Here is a 13,900-nt window from a genome sequence, read left to right as displayed (position 1 = left end):
CCCACCATGAGTTTTTGCTCTTGAATATCTACTTTTTTGACATTTACTGTCAGTTAGTCTTACTCACAGTAATTTCATGGTAAATGGACTGGGCGTAGTTACCACTAGTGTTCACCTTTTAAGATAAGGCCACTGTGAGGCCGCTCGGGAAAGGGGCACTGGGCTTATTACAGATAGACCAGCATACACCCATGTGTGAGCATGAGCACAGATCACACGTGAGAGACTACCATCATGAGCAGCCTGGTAGCTTTACTTAGGTAAAATGCCTGTGGCAGTTTTGAACTGAAAATTCAGTCTATCAAAATAAACCCCTTTTGCAGTCCTAAACCATCTATTTAAATATTAATAGGACACTCCTAAGGAGAACGTATTGCCTATAAAGGGAGGTTGCAGGTATTTAAAAGTAGGACATGTAAAGGTTAATGCTGAACATGTCCTTATAGCGAAATATCTCCAAAAGCTATTTTGACTGGAGCAAAGCTGACTGCTTCCATAGGGAAACACTGGGCTACGTTGTAAGATTTATTAAATGCTAAATTCCCATTGGTAGCAGCGAGAGAAATACTTCAAGAAACTAATTTTAATAGTTATTATAAAACGCAATGTAATGGTGTAATTGAATTGTGTCTAACTATTTACCGGCAGATATTTGTTTTAAACTACAACTTGTCTGCCTAAAACATGTTAGTTTTCAAGTGTCAGCTGGAATGTGAAGGGCTCCCCTGAGAGCATTGTGTATTGCTACACAGACAGTGGACAAAGGTCTCTGGTTGTTGGAAGAAGTTCCCTCCATGACAGAACTCTACCTCAATGTGCTCCTCGGAAGCACAGCACACTGGAACTTTTGATCACTTACGCTTTCTTGTTCCTCTTTTATGTGTTTTTCTCCCCTGCTCGCTGTAAAGCGCTCCAATACCTTCGGGTCTGGCTAGTGCTATATAAAACCTCTTAAATAAAAAAATAAAAAAAATAAATGAGAATGGCCTGGAGGCTGTGCCCAGTAACTAGAATAATGTCAAAGGGGCATTCTCTATCAAAGACAGATGTAGCTAACACTTGGACCTGCCAACTCTGTTGCCCTTCTTGTCATACTGCCGCCAATCCCAGTGAGACGGAGATCTGTCCCAGAACACATTTGGGGTAACCACAAGGGAGCTCTGAACAGTTGTAGAAAGCCCTATTGGATTGCCCCAGAATGTGTGCAGGAGGTTTTGACACAGGGGTGAAGGGATGATCTGGCATCCTAGGACTACAACACAGAATCTAGAACTTACCAACCACATTTATAAATACTTGCACGAAGGCTGAACATTGAGCAATTCCCTGGACCTGGAAAGTTATGGCAAAAGAATCATGGATAGCAGGAAGGAGGCATTCCCTGATGCCCCTGATGGACTAAGGACTTTGTCTTCTGCTGACACACAGGACTAGATGGGTCTCTCCAGTGAAAGTGGCACTGGCCCACTTATATACCCTGAGAACTAGTTGGGGTAAGACCTGCCACCCTTCTGTCTACAAAGCAGTCAGGAGGCTAGGGGGCCTGGGAATGCAAGGAGGAGGGTGTTCTGCTGGCTGGTGAAAGAGGAGTTGCACAAGATGTCCCCGGAGCACCATCTGAGAGAAGAAGACTGGTGCAGAGAGCCAGAACCACCAGCTCCCAGAAAAGCACCCCTGTTTAAGATCAGGAAGCCTGTTGACTTATTCCTGGTTGCAAATGCTTGCCACAGGGAGCAAAATAAGCCAAAGATCAAGAAAATTGACTCATCGGGGCTGAGTTATGAAACTCTAAAGATTTGACCTCTGACTGCATAGAAAACACTGAGCATATGCATTCCATCATACTTTTCTAAAATGACACCCCCTTGGGGTGAGCCTGGACCCAGGGGTCAGTGCAGAATTATGCATTTATTTTCGGGGGGAGAGGGCGTGCATGGGACCCCTTTCCCCAGCTCTGTCTTCTGATGGGCTTTGTGAGCCTGTCAGAACAGGCGCAGAATAGTAATCCCCATATTGACGGCAGAGCCAGGCTTGGCTCCGCTGTCGGGATTAAGATGATGGTTCCCGCCAGCCAATCCATGTCGGTCTTTCTATGGATTGGCTGTCGGAAGTGACTTTAGGGGCCCCTAGCAGGGCTACCTTCCTCCTTTGCCCTTTGCATTGTCCTATGCACCTATGGTACATTTTACCCCTCCACAATCCAATACTTTCCCTACTGTTGTACTGACTGGAGTGGGACCAGTAAATGTTACGGCTCCGCAAACCAACACTTTCCTTTCTGTTGCACTGACCGGAGTGGGAATAGTACATTTTACCGCCGCCGCAATACAACACTTTCCCAATGGTTGTACTAAGTGGAGTGGGAATAGTAATTCTTACCCCTCTGCTATCCAACACGTTCCCTACTGTTGTACTGACTGGAGTTGGAATAGTAAATTTTACCCCACAATAATCCAACATTTTCACTGATGTTGCATTTACTGGAGGGATATTTGTACATTTTAGCCAGTTTTATTACTTTTGTGTTGCTTCAAGTAGGATTTTTTTTATATATTTACTATAATAGTTTGCATATTTTCGTACAAATTGAGATTGCGATTTCAAGGGTGCAGAGGTGTCCAAAGGACACCCTGTTGCACCCCTGAAATTGATCTGTGCACATATGTTGCGCACACACATGCCCTTAGGGCATGTGTGCGCGCAACATGAAACTTTGAAAAATGCAGTTTAGTGCATTTTTCAAAGTTTTTGCAAATTACCATGAAGTTGTACTTCATGGTAATTTGCGTGCCCTATTAGCGAATTCGCTATTTTTAAAACTTTCATGCATTGCATCTAAGGAATCTCAATTTGAGATTCCTTAAATGCAAATAATCGCAAAAATACCGGTCGCAAAGGGGCAGATTCTGAGAATCTGCCCCTTTGCGAGCGGATTTTTGTTGATGCATCTAGCTGATAGTCCATTTAGTAAGGACAGACCTTAAAAGTGAGTTCGAAAGTGAAATGAAATAAAACGATTTATTACAAAAATTCAATAGGTACAGTACAAATATATATAAATCAGCAGATGTATATGTCATTGTCATGAAGGCCCCTAATAATAAGGAATTACAGAATAGTAAGCAAGATCAAGAATTCTACTAAATCACAATTAGCAACAAAATCAGTAAAAAATCGGGAAGCATCCCTAGTAGCATTGGAAAAGTCTCAAGAAAGTTCTGTCTCTCCGCTGAAACTGAGAGTTCATAAAGGAAATCTTCTCATTGAATGCAATTAAAACTGCAGATTCATCACTGTGTGAGCAAAAGAGTTACAATCTCAGCAAATCGAAGCACAGTTTTATTAAAAGTCATATTGCCTTACCTACAAAGCACTATTCCACCACATGAAAATTGATCCAGTCTCTCTATGCTAATGTTATCTGGAGATGCCAGTACAAACTAGTTACAAAATAACAGTGAACTATTGCAAATGAAAGCAATATAGTGAGCTTGCAGAAGAGTCCTTTGGTCATTTTGCTACATTACAGAGCTTGTGCTGAAAAGCTTTCGTCCAGAACAGTGATAACAACAGCAATGGCAATAAACAAATATAGCTGTGCATGACTGTGTGCTTAAGAAATAATAGACAGTGAACATGCAGGGGAGACATCCATTTTGAACAAGATGATGTTGAGGCCTAACTGAGGCCTAGTTACCATAAACCACAGAAATGGCACATCAAAATGTCACATTAAAATTGTTTCAAATGCAATTACATCAACTAAATGTCCACATGTAAAATGATGAGTGTACGGACAATTTGCATCTTGTTATAAATACATAAAAACTCTAACAAACTCCTCCCTCTCATTATTCTTTAATGACTAAAACCTCACAACTAGTTATAAAACAGTCTTTATCAATTTCAGCTTTTTGCTATTTGATTCATCCAACAGCTTCAGATCATTATACTCTTGAAATCTGGCGTCTTCCTTCTCAGTATCGCCCCCTTTTTCTGTTAGATGATCTCCTTTTTTTTTTACATCCACAATTTAGAAATATTAGTTCATCTAATTTGAACAACAGAAAAAGAACAATTGCACGAATCAACACAATGATTATAGGGGTTAGTGGAGTTTTAAGCACACCCCCTGCCAGGTTATCAAACCACTCATCAACCTTATTCAACCCTTTTCCTATCTCACTAACCCAGCAACCTACCATTTCCCACAAGCCATACTCTACTAAAGCTCGAACTTTGAAATATTAGCCATGTTTAATACATAGGCATTATTAACCATACTGGCATCCGGAATCAAGGCACAGCACTCTCTCACCATCATGCCCTGCAAACACTGACTTTCTTAATATCCAGTGGTAGGCAATTTTGCATGACCATTTCACCTATAGCAATTATTTCTGAATGAATCAAGTTTACTATTCAGGCGGTAATAGAAGCAAGCCAATCATCAAGAGTAGATAGCCTTCTAATATTCACATCATTCATAGCTACACCAATAGATGGAATCATAGCTTTTCATATAGTTAGTGCTATCTGCCCAAAACCACGTTTCACGTTTACGACATCATTCATTTCCTTCCCATGATAGACTCTAGGGATCATTAAATCCAGTTAGCAAGAACTCACCCAATTACATCATTGGTTGAAATAGGAAGTCGTACCACACACATTTCTCTAAGAATTAGGTATTTACCAGTCAAGAATTCACACTTCTTTCTCACTCATTCTTTCTCACAAATTCACCTCCCTTAGTTTCATGACGCACCGAACACAATTCTCCCTTTTTTACATACTCCATTTTCAACTTTGGATGCAAATTCAGAGCCTAAACTCCTCTTCAGAATATGTTATTTGATTTTAATCTGGAAGATACTCTAGAAAAGTGCTGAAATCAGACAAGTATGGTGATAGAAGCTCCTGATCATTAAATATACTAGCAAAACCATTACAAGAAAGACTACATTTTATTGGTGGCTGTAGGCATGTGGCTTCTTCACATGCAGAAGGAGGGATCAAAATACATACCATACAGTTTGTAGCTCCCATATTATCAGCATATTCTCTCCGCATTTTTGGAGAGATGTTATCATTAAGCCCACTAACTAATCAATCTTTTCCTATGTGTCAGTGTAATAGATTCAATGTCATTTTGTACTGTAGGTAGTTCAACTTCTGTGGAAATATATCCTACTGGAGACATAAGCCACAACAATAAGCCAACCAGAGCTATTAATGCAGTAAGTAATTTTTGTGAAGACACAAAAACTAAAATCAAAAAGAATTTTGAACTCAAAAATCAGTCTTCGAGAAATCCTTTTATCTAAAACCATAGTGCTTAATTTGTAAAACAAAAGAAAAAAGTGGTAGGGCTCTCGTCAAACGGCCACTGCACCTTGCACCACACATTGCCCCTGCCCTGCTGCGAATGATAGTAAAAACACAACTACTAACCATCACAGAACCCATCTAGGCAACAAACGGATACTTTGGCACCTAAAAACACGCTTGCTGACACAAACTTTACCAAATCGACAGCTACGAAAGACATAAGTAAAGATAAGGTTAAATTAGGTGCCCCTGGTGTCTTTCCATTCAAAAATGTATATCCAGCGAAGATAAGTCAAACGACCCGAGTAAAAACCAATTTTAGAAATATAGCAGACTTACCCCCAGAATTGTCCAACTATGTCATCATTTTAACAGGAGTTCCGGCCGTGCCTGTAGGAAACACAGAACCTAACACTAGTCTTAAAAACAAAGTTATCCACTGGCTGCGTACCAACAGACCCCTCCCACCACATCTAAATGGAGATATAGTATCAGTGAGACGGTGTAATTGGGTGGGCTTACGCCCAAAAGACATTGAAGGGTATGTGGTCATAGTAAACTTTAGGGATCATAGGGTGGTCACACATATTAGTGACTGGTTCCCAGGGAGAAGTGAGGGCAGAGTATCATCGCGCAATCTGAGCTACTTCTATCCTGAAGCTCTGACGATGCTCCCAAAAAATCCACCAATCGTGCGCAGTTTTGATGCACCTCAATAACCAAATCAAACTCCACACTTTGCCGTCCCTAGACACTATAATAACAATTACACCCCTTTTCCCCCAACCCAACGCTCACATAGGTATTTTAATTCGTTTGGCAATAATTATCACCCCATAAACTCAAACGAGTACTGGAACATCCAACTAGATAACTTATTTGAACCCCTCTCTGGGTTAGATGCAAATGAATGACTTATTTCATCTACCTCTTATGAGGGATTCCCTTGCGAGTACATGACCAAATGTAAGACTTTAGTAGAAGTTGACAATCTTGTACCTGGGACGGCCTACTCAGAAAATCTGGGTGGTGCAATGACAAGGGAGGAAATCCTCAGTAGGAGCAATTTTACTAATAATTCTGATCTGGGGAGAATAGAATTTAGCAGGTCATTTATTGATCCCGGATCCCCTGAAAAGACCAATGTAATCACTGCGTGAAAGGAAAATGCGGGGGAGGGGACTACTGAAATCTTTAAAGGAAGTGAGGTGTACAATCATTTGGGTTTAACCACATTGGTGCTAAGGCAATTCCCGCTGGGTGCTGATTGATTGATAATCCCATTGTTCATGACAAGGTCAGCTCGTCATTAGCACAGCTCCAGTTTGCCTTGTCATGAGCATGGAAGGGGTTAAATGGAGGGTCTGGAGAGAAATGGTCCATAATATTCTGGAACATAGCTGGCCTCAGGGCCAAATTAGATAAACCACCCATCATATGAGTGGTTCTAAAACTGTTTTTATTCCAGCCGTAGGATCTGTGCATGGACGAGCGAAAGGGGGATTATGCATGTACATCTCCAACTGCTTTATGTGTAAAAAAATGTAGTTGTATTTCCAGAATTGTTTCTACCATATCGTTGGGCTACATATTAACACTAGTGTTTGTATACTGTTTGTAAATTTCTACAATAATATCCCTGCAACAGATATACCAGTGGTGCTTAAAACTCTGAATTCAAAACTCTATAGCATTAATAACAATTCCCGTAAACAGTTCATTGTCATATGGGGCGGTGATTTTAATTGTGCCCTATGTGACAGATCAGGAACAGGAAATTGTGGATTAACAACGGATAGGGATACCGCTTCGTCACATTTCGAGCACTCAATAACGGGGAATGCTTTAAACGAGATTATGTTTAATAATGATCTAGGTTTTTCAAACAAATTATGTAGTAATGAGACCTCCTTCTCTCCAACGTTTAATGGTAGAGGTTTATTTTCTACAATAAATTCTCGTGTTATAGGGATTGTATTGTTAGTTATAATGTCTTAAAATCTCCCCTAAGCGACCATTTCCCCATCAGGATTGAATTATCTGATCCACAATTAACAGTGCACAAAAGAGCAAAAGTTTCTTCTGAAAGCTTAGAAATTGCCAGGCAAAACGGATACGCTTTAAAATGGACTAGGGTGGTACCCGAAGAGTTTCTTAGTAAACTAATTAATGCGTGAAACACAAACTTTTCTGTTTGCTTGGACTTGGCATCTGATGATGCAGACATCATAAGTAATTTCAGAGAAATATCTGCCTGTATAAAGAGGGGTCTGTGGGTAAACGCCAAGGAAAATAAGAGCCTAAGGGAAACTAGAGGCTGCTTCAAACCAGCTTGCAGTAAGGCCCACAAGCAACTAAAACTGGCTCTGCATAAGCAAGATAGAAACCAGACCCAGATAAGGGCCTTACGTAAAGAATATAAAACCGCACTAAAAGTTCAAAGAGATCTGATGAGGAAGGAAGCATGGGCAGCTATCATTGAGGCCTCAGAATTAAAAGATATGACGGCCTTTTGGAAAGCAGAGAATGCCCCTTTTTTAAAAGACAGTACAAAGGCTTGTATCGAGATAGCTGTTACTGAGGATAAATGGATCAACCATTTTGAAAAACTTTATAGCCCAGCAGCTATCTCTACTGATACATTGAGAGAACCCATGTCTAAGGGGAGGGGCATTGAAGGGTTGCAACTTAACTTTTCCTTGGAGGAGGTAATTAAGGGCATTAACTCTAGCCTAGGGGGAGAGGCACCCGGCCCGACGGTGTCCCGGTGGACATTTTCAAAAATAATATATCGCTTTGGGCACCACTGCTCACTAGAACTTTTAATGCAGCATGCACAATAGGATTAATTAATACTTGGTATAAGTCAATCATCATTCCCATTTTTAAAAAGGGGGATAGAGCAAGCTGTGTGTGCTACCAGCCCATATCCTTGCTTGACTCCACTATTAAAATCATTGGCAGAGTCATTTTAGATAGACTGCACTTATGGGCAGACGAACATAACATCATTAGCGCCCTCCAATATGGTTTTCACGAAGGAGTTGGTACCATCGGACAAGCACTTAACTTATCAATATTGATAGAGAAATACACTAAGGCTAAGGGAGGAAGATTGTTCTTAACCTTTTTAGACTTGACATCTGCTTTTGATTTTGTAAATCATAGCAAAATATGGATAATTTTAACCCGGCTGGGTGTAGAGGCAAATATCATCAAATTTCTGAGAGAACTGTACAATGGGGCCAGCGCAATGGTTAGATACGGTAAAAATGGGGAGTGTACAAGAGAGTTCAGTGTCGCGTGGGGCGTGAGGCAAGGGTGCGTCCTTGCACCGTTTTTATTTTCCATTTATATAAAAAACTTGGAGGAAACTCTGTTACAGGACTGCACCGACATGCCAATTGCCTCAGCCCGTCGTATACCTGCTCTTATTTATGCAGATGACACTGTTCTCATGGCAAGAACCCCGATAGCCATGCAGACAATGATCACTTCCTTTAGCTCCTTTATGGCCAAATTGGAACTACAAGTAAATTGCACCAAAACTTTTTCTATGAATTGTGGCGGCAATGTGAAACAAAAGAAAAAAACTATGTATATAGGACAGATTCCTTTAGACCACACTCCAACATTCCCATATTTGGAGATATTGTTTGATCGCACCGGCAAATGGAGCTGTGCAATCAAAGCTAGGAATTTATTGTTCTCTAAATCCATAATGGCCCTTAGGTCGTTCAGCAAAAAGATGGGTAAAAAGCCAGTTAAAGAGCTTTTATATATATATAAAGCTAGTTGCAATATGGTGGCACTATATGGGGCAGGAATTTGGGGGGACTCAAATGTCAGTAGCCTACAAGTCACTGAAAACGGCTTTTTGCGATATCTCTTAGCTGTTCCAGAGAGTACGTCCAGTTTTAATTGTCACACTCAATTGGGTATTGCCTATCTGGAAGACCTAATTAAGGTGCAACCGATCCTTTTATGGCACCGGGTATGGACTACCGAGAAATGCCACCTAAATCGCCTCATTTTGGGGGAAGCACTTAAATTAGATGGCGGGAAAAGGATAAAATGGCTGTGCTATATAAAAGCATTCTGTGATAATATCAACCATCCGGAATTCTATACAGACCCTATGTCAATGTCTGATATTACTAGGAAAGCACTGAAACAGCTAAGTCTAAACTTTCTCGAGCATCGAAGAGAACAAATGGAACTGTTAAAAAGACAGTAATAGCCCGCTAAATGATAATAAAACCAAGGGTTATTCAACCTTATCTAAATCTACAAATGAAAGATCAAGATAGGTTTTTACTGACCAGATTTAGATTTGGGATACTGTTTAGACTGCTGAGCTTTCCTGTTATAAATGACTGGTCAAAGGAAATTTGTAACTGTCCATGTGATAACGCCTCGACTCAATCGGATATCCATATTTTATTTTTCTGTAGATTTTATGTCCTAGCTAGGAAACGATGGATCATGCCGATTCTAAAATATATGAACATGAGACAGTGTCGCCCAGCTTTTCTAGCTATACAATCTCTGGAGGATATTTTCTCTGTTGCATCTGTATCGGCATTTCTTAAAAGTACTTTTTATCTACTTAAGACTATGATTATATGAATTCAATTCTTTTAATTCTTGGTCCATGTTAAATTCTGTGTACACCGATTTTTTAATTGAGATTATGTAATATTTGATGTGATTTGATGTACTTTTATGGTTATTTATGAAATATAACCGAATAAAGTTTTTGAATTGAATTGACAGACTGTCCCAAGCACTAGTGTTGACAATTAAGTGCTGGTGCCGAGCACTGGAAACCACCAGTTCAAATTAAGCACTGAATTACTAAGTTTTCTTTTCATTTTTTTAAACTATCATCAAAAACAAATACAGACTTCAATTTTTTTTTTCAATTCATTTGCCCAATTCATCTTCTTTCGGGTACTTATACTGAAAACGAAACATTCCAAGTTTCAGGACAATTCGAATTTGAAAAGGTTCAAGGTGGCTCTTCTTCAAAGGGAAATTGGTAATAACTTGGTGAGTTCTAATCTACCTAATCTGACTCTTCTTCTTCTTCAGACACCAATATATTCTCTTTCTTGTTGGTCTTTGGTCAACAGGCGATTCACTCACTATTTTCTTTGTCGAATTTAATTACTTCTTTAATGACCATCTTTCATTTTTCCAGTGCTTTCTCTTGCAACTGGTTCTTTTCTGACGGTCTTCATTTATTATTTTTCCAGTGCTTTCTCTTGCAAGGAAACATGACTCTTGTATCTTCACTTGTGACAACTACTGAGTCTTATTCACTTCTAGACAAACATGCTTTGACTAGCGTCAGCAATTCAACTCACTGTGAACTACTTTCTTTCCTCTTGGTTCCTGAGACTCAAAGCTTCAGCTGGAACTGGGTTTAGAGAACTATTTCTTTCTGCTGCAGCTCATGTCTTCAGAACAGCTTTACACTCCGATCTTCGGCGTGAAACTGGCCACTAGTAACTACAACAGCATCTTAGTCTTTTCTTTGGTCAGCAACTTTATCAGTTTCAAAATGTTCTTCTTCCACCTCTGGATTCACGTGTGTGAACTTCAAACATATTTCACAGCAGTGTTAGTCACAAGCATGACTTGATAAGGATCCTTCCAAAGTTCCTCAATACAGCTCTTGTGGACATGCTTCGTCACCAGATCCAGCCCCCAGGTGTAGTGGATGGCATTGAGTTTCTTTGTCAGTGTTGTTTCTAAGTTCATCTGAAAAGAGATACTTTTTACCACATCTTTTCAGTAATCTATTATGATGTCATCAGTTATTAATTCCTCTTGCTGAAGGTAAGTAGGTTATTCTCATGGCTCTGTCCACCAACACTTCATGAGATGAAAGTCCAGTCTTTGATCTGGGGTATTCTTAACAGGAGAACCAGAGAAAGAACATCTGGGCATGTCAGATCAGTATATGCACACACTTTAGCCAGCTTGTTTTTGATAGTCCAATTCATCTTCTGTACAGTGCGGACAATTGAGGACGATAACTGCAACAGGACTTCTGTTCAATCTGATGGGCTGTACAAATCAGTAAAAGGATTTCAGTTTAAAAATCAGTTCCACAATCTTTCCCAGTAGAATCTGGCAGGTACACCATGGAATCAATTCAACAAAAGATTGGCAACTGTCATCATGTTGCATCTTCTGGTAAGATAGCCTTCAAACATTTAGAGGATAAGCGGACCATGCAAGAACATATTTAAGGCCACTGCAACTGGCATCTAAAAGAAGTCTGCTCCAGGTCTAATAAATGTCCCTTTAATTTTTCAATATGACCCATAAAAACCATTGTCCAACTTCCCTGATTATTTATCTGACATATCACACATCTCCAACACAGCTGTTCTGCAACAGCTCTGAATTTGGTATTAACCCCTACGATGCTTGTGACGGAACCATTCCGTCATCAGTCACGGTTGAGCTGTGCTGATGACGGAATGGTTCCATCACGACCGCACCCTGTTCTGGAATGTCCAGCACAGGGGGGGAATCGGCGCCGCATGGAAGCGGTTCAACCATTACTTTACCAAAGTCCTGAGATGACATCCCTCCCTACATGAGTTTGGCTATGTAAATAACGAGCCACTAGGTGTAGCACTGAACTGGGAAGAACATCTTTATATTCAGGAGTAATCCAGATGTCACAGTGATTTCTCTTACATCCCAACCTTTCCCATTTATGCTTTGCATCTTGTGGTACTTCCTCTCGAGATTCCTCTACTTGCTTAATGTGGTCTGTATTGGATTGAACAGAAAACAATTTATATCATATGTACTTTCCACAACATTTTCATTTGATTCATTACGTTCTCACTGTGACTTGATCATTTAATTTCACAGTTGCATTTTCAAGTGTACAATATTTTGCCACCTGATCAACAAAATGTGACTACATCATCACCAGCCCTAAGGGCCACGCACTTGACCACTGCAATTTATTTTGGCTGTCTGATTGCTTCCAATAAATCAGGAATATGGGAACCATTTCGGATGCAAGCACCAGAAGACATCATAAATCCCATCTGTGACCACAACTGGCCCAAATCATCTACCATTCCAAATCCATAATGGTTGTCTGTGTGAATTGTCACATTTAAATCAAGTGCACGTAAACAAGCTATTGTGAATAAATCTACTCTACCACTTATGCTGAAGTTACGTTAGACAGGTATTATGCTTTTGTCATGCGGTTCCTATGATTTAAGTAGGACTGTGTATCTGGAAAGCATAACCATCAGAATATGGGTACTGAGTCCATGAATATCATCCGAGTATGTTGGCCTAACTCCTGGCTGGCTCCCAGTGTGCCATCTGAACCACTAATTTCAGAAATGGAGCAGACTACAGTAGCGGCTTTTCGTGCTCCAAGATGATCTCTCAGACAAGAACCATCTAAAAACAAAATCAAATAGCCATTTTAAGTGGCTCATCTTTAATATCTGGTCTTGGCTAAGTATTTCAGTCTGTGACATGCATGCATGTATGTTCCGGTTCATCATCATCATCATCGTCGTTAGCTTGATTGCTATCTGAAACCTGTAGCAGAGTTACCAGATTCAGAGAATTACATCTTCTAATTGAGATATTTTTAGCTGCCAATATGATTTGCTCAAAACCTGTGAGGCGACTGTTTGTCGTGTGATGAGTTGTAGTTTTGACCATCAAAATTTCAACGGAATATGGTGAAAACCCAAAAGGTGGACATCAAATTACTATTTTTTCACTTTATTCAATTTCAATACAACCAACTGCAACCACTTTCAGGCAGCAATGAAGAGCTCCAGCGTCTGGATCTAATATAGCTGAGAAATATGCCACAAGTTTCATAATTCCTCCATGTTTTTGAGAAAAGACAGATCGGGAGCTCTCACTCCTTTCATGGCAGAAAAGAAAGAATTCCTTGTCACTACAAATCCAGATGCACTACAGAAATGTTCTTTTAACTCTAGGTTGGCCTTCATACATTCATCTTCAACTGGCACTGGATCTTTGATCTCACTGCGAGTCAGCCTTATTAAATGTTTTAAAGTCAAGGAATTGTTTGGAATCACTGACGATAGTAGGCAACTATTTCCAGGAACATTCTCACCTCCCTCTTTGTGGATGATGGATTCATCTTCAGGATTGCATAAACGTGTTCTTTTGAGACTGTCCTCACTCATTTTTCTATATGATGCCCAGGGTAAATTGTCTCTTTTTAATGGTACTGTATCTTAGACGAAACCTTGTGACCATTGTGAGCAAGATGATTCAGAGGTGCAATTGTCTTCTGTGCACTAGCAGGTCATCAATGCTTTGGAACAATTCTGAGTTACAGGGTAACTGCAAGTTTTCTAAATCTTTCTTCGGGATTTGACTAAAAACCTGGGGACTTTCAGTATTCCGCGGTGGAATTCAACAGCAAACAAGAACTTTATTTTGAAACTGGAATGCAAAAGGATATTGACTATCCTCCTGCAGAGGAATGTAGACGATAGCTAGGCATAAGACAATGACTGTACATAGTTCTGTC

This window comes from Lissotriton helveticus, chromosome 9 (assembly GCF_964261635.1).
Source record: "Lissotriton helveticus chromosome 9, aLisHel1.1, whole genome shotgun sequence".
NCBI classification, from domain to species: Eukaryota; Metazoa; Chordata; class Amphibia; order Caudata; family Salamandridae; genus Lissotriton; species Lissotriton helveticus.
This window is presented reverse-complemented; position numbering follows the sequence as displayed.